Here is a 13483-nt window from a genome sequence, read left to right as displayed (position 1 = left end):
ACCATGCATTCATGAGCATGTTTGCCTTCATTGATGTTTTGATCAGCATAGCTGACAGAAGGTGGTACCTGATCGATGCTGCTTTCATCTCGTACTTCACTACCCTTCAATCGTAGTGGTGAAGTCTCCACGAATGCCGTCATCAGGATTGGTAGCCGCTGGGGACAGCACAATGCATGAGCCGTTACCGGACCCAACAAGGTTTCTGCGTCCATTGGCACATCCGATTGTAGTGTCAGACAGGCGTCCAACACGCATTCTTCTCCGCATAGCAAGCACCTTAATACAGGTAAAACACAACGTTGCCACATCGGTCTAAATGAAAGAAACCAAGTCATGTTTAGGTCTCTAAGCCGGGAAAGTCCAAGGATTTTGGATATCCGGTCCCGGTAGCCAATGGCTAGGATTGTTTCTTCCCTTGTCGCAGGTGTTTTGTCTGTGACACGGTTTGCCATAGCGAAATAACAGGATCAAAAATAGGATTCCTGCCACTAGTCCCAAAAGGAGAGGAAGTCTGTCTTAAATACACTTGAGACACCACTGGTATCCGAAATATTTAAGATTTCGTTCATTATTTCTGCGAAATGTATGGGGAAATTAGTTGATAACAGTGAATGAATCTATGCCGTTGTCCTTGCAACTTGGAGATCATACGTTTCTTTTGATGACGTTAACCGGGTCGGCGTCTGTAGGAGCACTGTCTTCATTCTGCTTAAAGTATCAATTCGAATAGAAGCAATTTTCAAATCGGGCCATAACCTTGCCTCCCTGTCTGGTGAAGCGCTGGGGAACAATACTCGTTCACAGCACATGACCTTCGCAGTCACAGTTATGAGATAAGGTTTTCCGGGCAGCAAACTACAACATTTGCGATCTACAATTAGAATGTAACTCCCATTCGAGAGTCTCCTAAAGAATGGTTCTGTTTGTGTTGCAGGTGTGCCTAGCTGGTGACATGAAAGGTTATTTGAAGACCCTTCACAGGCTCCATGTAAACTAATACCCTGACACAGAAGTGTACCACTTAGTGACATCGCACAATTATTGCCACTAAGAAACACTTTCTGGCCTTTATTACTGACACAAGCATGTGTATAGGGCAAGTTCCATGTTGACTTAATGTATCCTTTACCCATCTTTTCATACTGGCCTGCCTGTATATATTTTTGGCAGTATTGAAACCTGAAAGTAGAAATTGGAATATTAATTATCCCATGTATTATCCATTCAATGACAGGTCATTCTGACATTGTCAATGGTAATCTCTCGAGTTTCTCAATGCTCAGGATTGTATAATCAGCACCCTTTTGTGCCATACTGATTTGTGTATCAGTAAGGTTAAAGATATTGAATAGTGACGTTGTGTTGATTAAACGCCAAGGCACATAGCCTGAACGCAGATTTTGTAACGTCCAGCCAAGCTGTACAATAGAACGCAATTGGGACTGACCGTGTTGTAACAACATAAGTCTTGCGATATTATGTCGATTGCTGAAGACACAATGCTGTCCAGAGAATATATTCTGGAGGACATAGTCATTAACCCATTGTCCACCACAGAAAGTGATTTTTCCAAATTAATACGGTCAATTTCCCGTATTTTCTCTGCTGTCTCAATTTGAGTTTCTTTCCAGGCTTCGTTATAAGCTGCATATATAGAGGCTGCTATGAAACGGTTTTGACGCTGTTTGCGTGGTCCCATAATGAAATCACGCAAGTCAGCACCTTCAGTAAGTAAAGTTAGGTGTTGCTTAATTTCTGCCAGTGTGGATGTTTGTAGCCATTGAAGGCAGAGCTTGCCCACACTGTACGTGGTAATTATCCCTGGGTGTTGTCTTTGGGAATATCTAGGGTCTGGCCTGGTCAACGTGACCCCCTGTATTTTGTTCAGGAATCTGTCTTGACAGTTATTTGTATCTGTGGGCCAGATCAACCACTGTTTCCATTCAGGATGTGTTCTGTTTTGGTTTAATATATAGTTTACGTCTATCTCATCATCTATAAAGCTATTACTGTTCACTGTTGGCTTTGGAATAGACGGTTTGTTTAAATCTTTGATTTTGGCTAAGCCAAGACAGGTAGTTTGTTGAATAGTGTCATTCAAAAATATAATTTGTTCTGGGATCATGCAGGCTCTAAACAATGATTCTATACCTTGTACTTGCCATTCTTTTGTACCCCAAACAGTTTTTGCTTCAACATTTTTGTTCCAGAAATCAAAACCAAATTTATTCATTTGCTCAAAAAATGAATCTGAATATATCAATTTTGTGTTTGTAAGCATGGTCTTTGTACCTGTCTTATTTGACAATTTGAAATAAAATATTTCTGCATTACTTGTGTTGAACCCTGAAAAATATGAATATTTGTCATAAAAAGTTCTTGAGCTTCCTTTTGGAGGGGTTGCACAATGTTCCGATTGATTATAATTTAAAACATTTCTAAGTTGTGCAGATTTATGTAGATAATGGTTACCATAGTGGTTGTAGCAGAACATCTCACCATAATTAGACGAACCCTGCAAATAATCATGTTCTGTAAATTTAGCAGACATCACTAGGTCAGACATCATATCATTAATACTTTCAAAGTCCCAATCATCAGCAACTGAGCTTGGTTTTACAAAGTCACTTAATGAGATCTTCATTTGGTATGGATACTTCAGGATTTCAACCGGACCATAGATTTCATAATCAGTATTGTCCCATGCTACCCCACCGGGTATAGGATTGGCTGTGAAGTTGACTGAAGAAAGTTCTCTTTTCTCGATGTGTGAAGATGTGTGTGGTTTGAGGACCAAGTTGATTTTCTGGTTTGCTGTGTCCATTTCGGCATATTTTCCCTCAATGAAGTGTCCCAAGCATAGTACCATGATGAGCCAAATTATGAGGATAAACACACCTAAAGCCACCCAAAATTCAATCCATGGAGAAATCAGATAGGTTTCTTTCAGCTGTTGAAAAAGATGCTTAGTTTTATCTTTAAAAGTTTTTGTCGATGGCTGTTTCTTAGATTCACTCAGATCTTCAGATGAATCATCGAAGTTGATGAAGTAGCCGGATGCTGTTCTGTCAATTGTTCCAATTGCTTCTGGATTACTTTTTGTTCTAGAAGTTTCCTTAGTTTCATCAGCATAGTCATATGTTACTTCATTGTAGGTTGGTGTGTCTCCACTAAATGTTTTTATTTGGGTTTTTAGAGGTTTAAGTTCCATTGCGTTGTTGCATATTCCTTGTTGTTGTTCTGTAGGCATTTCGAATGTGATTAGCCTCTTGGTTTGAACCTCCGTATTTGTAGCAAACCTTGGTGTTCTACTACTTATCGGGAGTCCACTTGGCCTACTGTTTGTTATCGGCCACATGATTGTGGTTTTACCAGGTCGATGGATACAACTCGGTTCTCCTTTTTACCAGCAAGGGGCGGTAGTACTACTGATCTTGTCCCGTTGATAGACAAGACAGGAACTGCTTTTCTGTAAGAAGGCCCAAATTCCTTCTTTACCGCGATCTTTTCTCTGACCAGATCCCCGACTTTTGGAATCCAGACAGGCCTTGCTGGGACAGGTGGTTTTTCTTCAGTGGTTGTTGGCTGTTGTTTCAACTTTATGTTGCTCAGGTCTTTCCTTGTTTCGTTTAAGTCCTGCAAAATAGCCAAACGATCTTTGATATCAAAGCTTTTGTCTTTAACCACTGAAGTCTGACTATCAAGATCTTTGATCATCATTCTAGTCCCGAACAATAGTTCGTACGGACTGTATCCTTTCAGAGAATTTCTTGGCAGGTTGTTTAGACTACGTTGGACACTTATTAGATGTTTGACCCACCCAGCTCCGGAACCTAATACCTTTTCCGTTACAGATTGCTCTATGCCTTGGTTTTTTCTTTACACCATCCCGTATCCCTCAGGAAGGAAGTGAGAAGAGTCCCGCTATGCAATGCTCATTTGGCCATGCTTCCCCATAAGCTCGAGGGCTAAAAGGAAAATATTGGTCAAAACGTAGCATGCTCCTGGCGTATATGCCATTCTAGACTTGCAAATCTTTTTATAACAGTCCAGACGTCAGCCGAAAGTTGGGGTCTACATTATAAGTGAAAAGTAGTCTTTTTATGTTAATATGACGCTTTTTTCATGCTGGTTTTATTGACTATTGTCAAGCCCTTCTGGAGAGAAAAGCCATGGTAATACACCGTTTCTCTCGCCGCTGCGATCTCTGTTGCAGTCTGGGCAGTTTTTTACAAAAATGTGGTGAGGCAGGCTCTTGCCTGGCCACCAGTACACTGATTGTAATTCTTCCAGAGAATCTTTAAGCTTGAGGTGTCTAAGACCCTCACCCATATGTGCGTCTGCTATTAACAAGCTTCTCCTGTCCGTGTTTGGAATTACTCTATCCCCCACTCCAGGGATTCGAGCAAAAGGAACGGAGTTTGCATCGATTATGTATGTATAGTTGAGTGGGTAATTGATCGGTAGCGCTGAGCAGTCGCCTTTTGATGACGTTCTTACCGCGAGCACTGTTTCACCGTCAATGTTTTTTACTGTACGCTTTTTTGTAGCTACGGAAGCCGATTTAGTTGCTACCGCTGTGGCTGTCTCAGCCAATGAATTCCCTGCAACGTGAACGCCATCACGCTGATGACTCAGTGAGTGTATCACGTGAGTCTTTGGTAGTTCTTTCTGTAAAAGAACTATTTGTTTTCAAAGCACTTTCTGCTTTATTGTTGCACCTGTGTCATCTTTGTAACCGTTTTGAATCAATTTCTGCAGATCGTTGTTGTATGATTTGACGCAGTAATACGAATCGGACACTATAAGTGTCGGGAATTCGCGATCGGCATTATCTAGCGCCATTTTTAATGCTATGATTTCAGTCTGTTGTTCTGAATTATTTTCTACTGAGTGTGTTTTTATTAATAGAGGTCTCAGTTTACCTCCGCGCCATACTTCTTTTGTAATCTCACATGTGGGGTTGTATGCTTGTTCTCCCCAAACTGAGGGTTGAGCATGTCCGTCTGTATAGATTACACAGGCGTATTGTCGTAAGGGCAGAATGTCGGTTGGCAGAGGGTATTCTCTCTCATATTCTAGATATTTTAATTCTTTCAATTCTGGATCAAAATAGTAGTATACTTTCTCTGTAGTAATTGAATTCACCCATTGTATCCATTCTGGATTCAATGCTGTAGTTGATAAATTGCATGGGGTTGTTAATGCATCAAAGGCTGATTCTGCTGTTCTGACTTTGATAAATCTACCGTCAGCTTTGTCTTTTTCTTTTGCTATAGCCGTTTGAACCGCTTTAACAATGTTTTCCTTAATGCTGAACTTCTTTTCAGCTTCTGTGTACAAGTGTGATTTGAATGCAATTGGTTCCTTTTCTCCATCATTAGAGGTCAGGTATGTGAATCCGCATCTTCCTGGGATGACTCGAATCACAAGGTTGCGTGTGTTATCACATGTTTGTAATTTTGTTTTAATTAACATGTCTGTTTGTAAGGATCTCAGAATTTCTGTGTGTTTTTGAGTCCAATTGATTCTTTTAAAATCTGGTTTTATTAGATCATATAAAGGGGTTTGACCCTTTCTGGGTAATTTACAATGTATGTTCTTCCGAAATTTAGGAAGCCTAGAATTGATTGTAAGTTTTTTAGTGTTCTAGGTGCTTGGAGTACAGCACATTTCTCTAGGAAATTGTCAGCCAGGCTTTTGCCTTCACTTGATAATTCATATCCTAAAAACAGGACTGTTAGATGGGCAATTCTTGATTTTTTAAAGTTGAATTTGTAACCCTCTGCTGCGAACCCAAGTTTTATGGTGTTCACTCTCTTCAAGTGAGTATCCAAGTCATCATCTGTTAGGTAAATGTCGTCGACATAAGATAATGCCTCGTCATCATAGGTTTGTAGTAACTCTTTTAATCTCGCTGAGAATAATCCTGGGCTGTTCTTGAACCCCTGGGGTAACCGACAGAAGTTTTTTTTGAGCGCCATTTATTGAGAACGCGGTCAAATATCTGCTCTCTGGTGCTATATTCTGACAAAAGAATCCATTAGAGATGTCTAATGTTGTTTTGTATTTTTTGCGCACTATGTTGTTCATTAGTGCTGCACTATGCGAGTTTTGCACTGCAAACGTTTTGCAACATGAGTTAAGGTGTCTGTAGTCCAAAACGAGACGATATGAGTTGTCTGGTTTGGAGACAGGAAACAAATGGTTGTTCATTTGTGAGGTGCACATTTCAATCACCCCCTGGTATTCAAGTTGATCTAGGATCTCTTTTACCTGTTTTTTAGCTTCTTGCTTAATTGGGTACTGCCTCTGTGCAGTAGGTTGTGATTTTAAGTGGATTTTGTGAGGAGGAGAGTCCTCATCCCATCCCACATGATTTTTATATAAAGCAGGAGCTTGAGCTACTGCCCATTTTCTTGCAAGTGTATATGTTTTATGAATTGGAATATGATTTGAGAAGGCAGGCATAATTATGTCTTCGCCATGTGGGCACTCCCTGACAAACTCGGGTGGCCAGTCTTTTTCAGCTAGAAGGATGTCATAGCCCTTGGAGAGATTATCCCAGAAAAAAACCCTTATTTTTCTAGTCTTATCCCCCTCTATACGTAATGTTATTTCATATATTTTATGAGGTTTGCTAACTCTGGTATCTGCAGTTTCCACCTAAATGTATTCATTCGTGTCCACTGTCTCCAGAGGATTCATAAGGACTTTGCGAGCTATGCTCACTTCTGCTGCGCTGTCTAGCATTGTCTGAGCCCATTCTCCGTTTTTCAGCTGTGTCCTCAGTATTCTCGGCATGATTGATTACTTTAATACTGGCTACCTTCTTTTTTGGAAATTGTAATTTTTTTATTCAGATGAGCAGGCTCCTTGTGTTTGGACTTGAGGTGCTTTTCCCTGTGTTCCGATCGTCCTCTTCTTTCCGATTTCTGCGAGGAAGTCTGAAAAGATTGAGAGGGACGTGTATCAATTTCTTGATATCTATCAGGTTTCTTTATATTGTCCCTATTTCTAAGGTTGTATTTTTTCCCAGAGGGCTCACTTTGGGGAGACCTGCGTCCTTGGTTCGGAGACTTTTCTCTCCGCCGAGGAGACCTTCCTCTGGACTGGAATCTTTTTTCTTTAGGATTGGATTGTTTGTTTCCATCCCAGCTCTTTTTTTGAGTGTTTAAAGTATTTTTAATAAATACTTTTTCTGGACTTTCAATTAGTTGGGGTTTTACCGGTATTCCACCCAAACTATCTCTACCTAGTTCCTCATAGGATTTTTCTATAATTCTGGCAATTTCAGCTGGTTGGTCTGCTATATTTGTCTCTTTTAACCTCCGGCGGATCGCCACATTCGCTGCTTCTCCCTTTATGTTGGCTAGTAATATTGCCGAGACCTGCTTGAAGTCTTTCAGTAATTTCATACCAAGAGTTAAAGCGGGTTCTGGACCGTATTCATCTTGAATTTGTTTTAGCACATCTGGTATTATTGACATGGATGGAACACCATGTGTTTTTGTGTAAATGGAAGCAAAGACTGTACCCCAAGTGTCACAGTCCTCCACGTGTGGTGCGATTCCCATTGGAAGACAGATAGTCAGAATCCTGTGTTTCTCAAGAGGAGTGGTGTCTGGAAATACCGCCTCTATTTGAGTGATTTTTTGTGCTAACCAGAATGGAATTTGTTCCCGTTTAGCTGGTACTTTACCTAGGCAGGACTGTATGTTCTGTGGTGTAATTTTATTTGTGTTCCCCTGATGAGGGGTCAGCTGTGGATTTTTATTTGCTGGTTGGACTGTTGAAGTCCGCATTACATATTGGACTAATTGTCTATGTACTTTTATTAATTGTTTTAGCTGTGCTAAAAGAGCTAATGCAGGCATTTCTTCAATGTCTGGATGTGGTGTGTATCCGGCTAGGACCGGCCACGTCGCTCCTGGTCTACCTAGTGGACCGAGCCTGGTGATGTGATTATTATGTTTTAGGGCGCCATTAAACGAGAGCAGGTGCTCTTGGAATTTGAGTAGTACTTCCACTTCCTCGAAAGGAATGTACTCATTAGGAGGTTCCTTTGTTTTGTAATAGTGGAAGTCCTTTGTTACAGCGTTTGCTGCTGGAGAGTTTATCCATGAATAGAATACCTCTGTCTGCCGATATTCATGTGCCTCAATTACGAATATGACTGTACCACCTCTCGATGTCAGTCCATTTTCTATAAGTTTTAAAGTTATAGTTTTTCTTATGTTGACCGGGATGAGTATTATATCCGGGTCATTTTCCTGCAGTGTAGTATCAGCTGCCAGGAGTTCAGCTGCTATTCTAACTGTCTCTCTTTCGTCTTCACTGTCTACCATTTTACCGACAGGAAGGTTATTCCGTTTGTTTGCAGATCAGGTTTCTTATGGAAACAAAGATTAGATGCACAATATTTTGGAACAGTGTATCCTTCAACGTTGAATAAACCAAGAACCATTCATAGGAGTCTCCTCCTTCGAGGTTTGGCGGATATGACCTTTCACCCACTCCAGACGTCTTTGGAGTATTATGGGAAAAAAGGGGTTCTGTGTGAAAAAGCACGACTGAGTTACTCTAATGTCTTGCATTAGTTTTATCGCCTATCCAAACGTTTGGGCGCCATGTAGTGTAGTTCCTATTATCCCAATAGGCTCTGCGCATTGGAATAATACCTTCAATAGTATAGACCTAGGGCAGAGGTTAACTAGGTCTTCTACTGACGATATTAGACTTAAAGTTTTGTGTTTGCCAGCTAGCTCAGAGTTCACTAGAAACTTTCTCGAATAGGCAAGGGGAGTTTAACCTCCCTGGATAGACAAGAAGGGATTTAGTTTCTGACAACCATAGAACATGACAACTTTGCTCTCCCCTAATCAAGAGTGTATCTCTAGAGTCGTGTAAAAACAAAAGACCATTTATTTTACTCAGTCAGTTCAGTGCATTCTTAGTTTCACCAGATTGTAGAGAAAAGGAAGATACGGGCGTGTTCAATAAAAAGATGTTATTTATTGATAAATCTCTTTTCTTGTACAAGAGAAATGAATCGATAATATTGCAATACTTATGGTTAAGTAGAGGGCATACAGTAACAGCAGTATTATGAAATAATACTGTAAAAGCATTGATATGGTTTCTAAGCCATATTATATTTAAAATGGATAAAATAGATACATACATATATACATTTGACTAATCGTACTCAACTGGTGCTTCTAACCACCCCTACCCCGGTGTACCTGACCTAAGCCTAATACGCGGGCGGGAGTAGATAAGTAGCAGTTTAAGTTAAGTTTGTTTTTCCAAGGGACTGACTCAAGAATTCTCTGCAAGGGGTTATTCAGTTCTGTACCTGAGATCTAGAATGGTTGAGGGCTGGTATCTCTTGTCTTTGGTCTTGATATTCCAGCTGCCTGCGAGGGCTGCTTGGAAGCGCCGGAGCTGGATTTCTCGGCAGGAGAAAGGCAGCGTCTCTTTCTCAGCGCGTCAGGAAGGCGGGGCAGCGCCAGTGGGCTTCGCTCTCTGCTGGGCTCCTCTGCAAGTTTCGCTGCTCCGATCTCGTCACCAGCGCGTGTGTTTGCTTAAGGCAATGTCGGTAATATTTATACCTGAAAGGTGCCGAGATTGACGTAAGGATGGACATATATACGTCAATAAGGATGTCAGACGAACTGGTCGTTAGCACATTCTTTACTGAAGTTCTCGGTGAAATCAAAACAATGGCCGTAGGGATTTTCCCAGGTTGTCATAGGTTTGATTTGTTTTGAGAACTCCGTATGCCTTATCAGGGGCTGGAGGAATAGTGCTTGCCTAATTAGATGGCATGCGTTATTACCTAATCAGATTACGCGTTTCTGTGCCGTGGTGTGGCTTAATCAGATACCGGTTTTTGCACCGTGGGATGGCTGCTAGTTAATTATTAACCAGACCAGGGTCAGGAATAGGGGGATCGATACAGAACCTATAGGAATACATTACAAATGAAGGATCACATCAAAAACTCAGCCAAAGGAGCGATTCACACACACAAACACCGCAAACAAATGAAACCATTCATTCCCTCAGATGATTTTGAATGGGATGTTCGATCCCTGGTCCTCTCCAAACTTGACTACGGGAATGCTATCCTCACAGGGACCCTGAAACTCACCTCGCCCCCCTCAGGTCAGAACTAAACACGGCAGCCCGGCTCATAACAGACGTTAAACGGTATGAACACATCACGCCTGCCCTCAGGTCCCTAAACTCACCTCTCCCCCCTCAGGTCAGTACTAAACACGGCAGCCTGGCTCATAACAGACGTTAAACGGTATGAACACATCACACCTGCCCTCAGGTCCCTAAACTCACCTCTCCCCCCTCAGGTCAGTACTCAACACGGCAGCCTGGCTCATAACACACGTTAAACGCTGTGAACACATCACGCCTGCCCTCAAGTCCCTAAACTCACCTCTCCCCCCTCAGATCAGTACTCAACACAGCAGCCTGGCTCATAACACACGTTAAACGGTATGAACACATCACGCCTGCCCTCAGGTCCCTAAACTCAGCTCGCCCCCCTTATATCAGTACTAAATACGGCAGCCTGGCTCATAACACATGTTAAACGCTATGAACACATCACGCCTGCCCTCAGGTCCCTAAACTCACCTCGCCCCCTCAGGTCAGCACTAAACACGGCAGCCTGGCTCATAACACACGTTAAACGGTATGAACACATCACGCCTGCCCTCAGGTCCCTAAACTCACCTCTCCCCTCAGATCAGTACTAAATACGGCAGCCTGGCTCATAACACACGTTAAACGGTATGAACACATCACGCCTGCCCTCAAGTCCCTAAACTCACCTCTCCCCCCTCAGATCAGTACTAAACACAGCAGCCTGGCTCATAACACACGTTAAACGCTATGAACACATCACGCCTGCCCTCAAGTCCCTAAACTCCCCCGCCCCCCTCAGGTCAGTACTAAACATGGCAGCCTGGCTCATAATACACGTTAAACGGTATGAACACATCACGCCTGCCCTCAGGTCCCTAAACTCACCTCGCCCCCCTCAGGTCAGCACTAAACACGGCAGCCTGGCTCATAACACACGTTAAACGGTATGAACACATCACGCCTGCCCTCAGGTCCCTAAACTCACCTCTCCCCCCTCAGGTCAGTACTAAACACGGCAGCCTGGCTCATAACAGACGTTAAACGGTATGAACACATCACGCCTGCCCTCAGGTCCCTAAACTCAACTCGCACCCCTCAGATCAGTACTAAACACGGCAGCCTGGCTCATAACAGACGTTAAACGCTATGAACACATCACGCCTGCCCTCAAGTCCCTAAACTCACCTCGCCCCCTAAGGTCAGTACTAAACACGGCAGCCTGGCTCATAACAGATGTTAAACGGTATGAACACATCACGCCTGCCCCCAGGTCCTAAACTCACCCCGCCCCCTCAGGTCAGTACTAAACACAGCAGCCTGGCTCATAACAGACGTTAAACGCTGTGAGCACATCACGCCTGCCCTCAGGTCCCTAAACTCACCTCGCCCCCCTTAGATCAGTACTAAACACGGCAGCCTGGCTCATAACAGACGTTAAACGGTATGAACACATCACGCCTGCCCTCAAGTCCCTAAACTCACCTCTCCCCCCTCAGGTCAGTACTAAACACGGCAGCCTGGCTCATAAAAGACGTTAAACGCTGTGAACACATCACGCCTGCCCTCAAGTCCCTAAACTCACGTCACCCCCCTCAGGTCAGCACTAAACACAGCAGCCTGGCTCATAACACACGTTAAACGCTGTGAACACATCACGGCTGCCCTCAGGTCCCTAAACTCACCTCGCCCCCCTCAGGTTAGCACTAAACACGGCAGCCTGGCTCATAACACACGTTAAACGCTATGAACACATCACGCCTGCCCTCAGGTCCCTAAACTCACCTCTCCCCCCTCAGGTCAGTACTAAACACGGCAGCCTGGCTCATAACACACGTTAAACGGTATGAACACATCACGCCTGCCCTCAGGTCCCTAAACTCACCTCTCCCCTCTCAGGTCAGTACTAAACATGGCAGCCTGGCTCATAACAGACGTTAAACGGTATGAACACATCACGCCTGCCCTCAAGTCCCTAAACTCACCTCGCCCCCCTCAGGTCAGTACTAAACACGGCAGCCTGGCTCATAACAGAGGTTAAACGCTGTGAACACATCACGCCTGCCCTCAAGTCCCTAAACTCACCTCTCCCCCCTCAGATCAGTACTAAACACGGCAGCTTGGCTCATAACACACGTTAAACGGGATGAACACATCACACCTGCCCTCTAGTCCCTAAACTCACCTCGCCCCCCTCAGGTCAGTACTAAACACGGCAGCCTGGCTCATAACAGACGTTAAAGGCTGTGAACACATCACGCCTGCCCTCAAGTCCCTAAACTCACCTCTCCCCCCTCAGATCAGTACTAAACACGGAAGCCTGGCTCATAACACACGTTTAACGGTATGAACACATCACGCCTGCCCTCAGGTCCCTAAACTCACCTCTACCCCTCAGGTCAGTACTAAACACGGCAGCCTGGCTCATAACAGACGTTAAACGCTATGAACACATCACACCTGCCCTCAAGTCCCTAAACTCACCTCGCCCCCCTCAGGTCAGTACTAAACACGGCAGCCTGGCTCATAACAGACGTTAAACGCTGTGAACACATCACGCCTGCCCTCAAGTCCCTAAACTCACCTCTCCCCCTCAGATCAGTACTAAACACGGCAGCCTGGCTCATAACACACGTTAAACGGTATGAACACATCACGCCTGCCCTCAAATCCCTAAACTCACCTTGCCCCCCTCAGATCAGTACTAAACACAGCAGCCTGGCTCATAACAGACGTTAAACGCTGTGAACACATCACGCCTGCCCTCAGGTCCCTAAACTCACCTCTCCCCCCTCAGATCAGTACTAAACACGGCAGCCTGGCTCATAACACACGTTAAACGGTATGAACACATCACACCTGCCCTCAGGTCCCTAAACTCACCTCGCCCCCCTCAGGTCAGCACTAAACACGGCAGCCTGGCTCATAACACACGTTAAACGCTATGAACACATCACGCCTGCCCTCAGGTCCCTAAACTCACCTCGCCCCCCTCAGGTCAGCACTAAACACGGCAGCCTGGCTCATAACACACGTTAAACGCTATGAACACATCACGCCTGCCCTCAGGTCCCTAAACTCACCTCTCCCCCCTCAGGTCAGTACTAAACACGGAAGCCTGGCTCATAACAGACGTTAAACGGTATGAACACATCACGCCTGCCCTCAAGTCCCTAAACTCACCTCTCCCCCCTCAGGTCAGTACTAAACACGGCAGCCTGGCTCATAACAGACGTTAAACGCTGTGAACATATCACGCCTGCCCTCAAGTCCCTAAACTCACCTCGCCCCCCTCAGGTCAGCACTAAATACGGCA

The 13483-nt window shown here is 44.1% G+C and overlaps 1 pseudogene; it reads right to left on the bottom strand.

The window, feature by feature from the left end:
- Positions 1 to 348: 348 nt before the first annotated feature.
- LOC147672895 (uncharacterized) lies at positions 349 to 3361 on the bottom strand (annotated as a pseudogene).
- Between the last annotated feature and the right edge of the window lie 10122 nt (positions 3362 to 13483).

The sequence above is a fragment of the Lissotriton vulgaris genome, unplaced genomic scaffold (assembly GCF_964263255.1).
Source record: "Lissotriton vulgaris unplaced genomic scaffold, aLisVul1.2 SCAFFOLD_723, whole genome shotgun sequence".
NCBI lineage: Eukaryota > Metazoa > Chordata > Amphibia > Caudata > Salamandridae > Lissotriton > Lissotriton vulgaris.
Note: the sequence above shows the minus strand (reverse complement) of the source record. Positions and strands in the feature narration are given on the sequence as shown.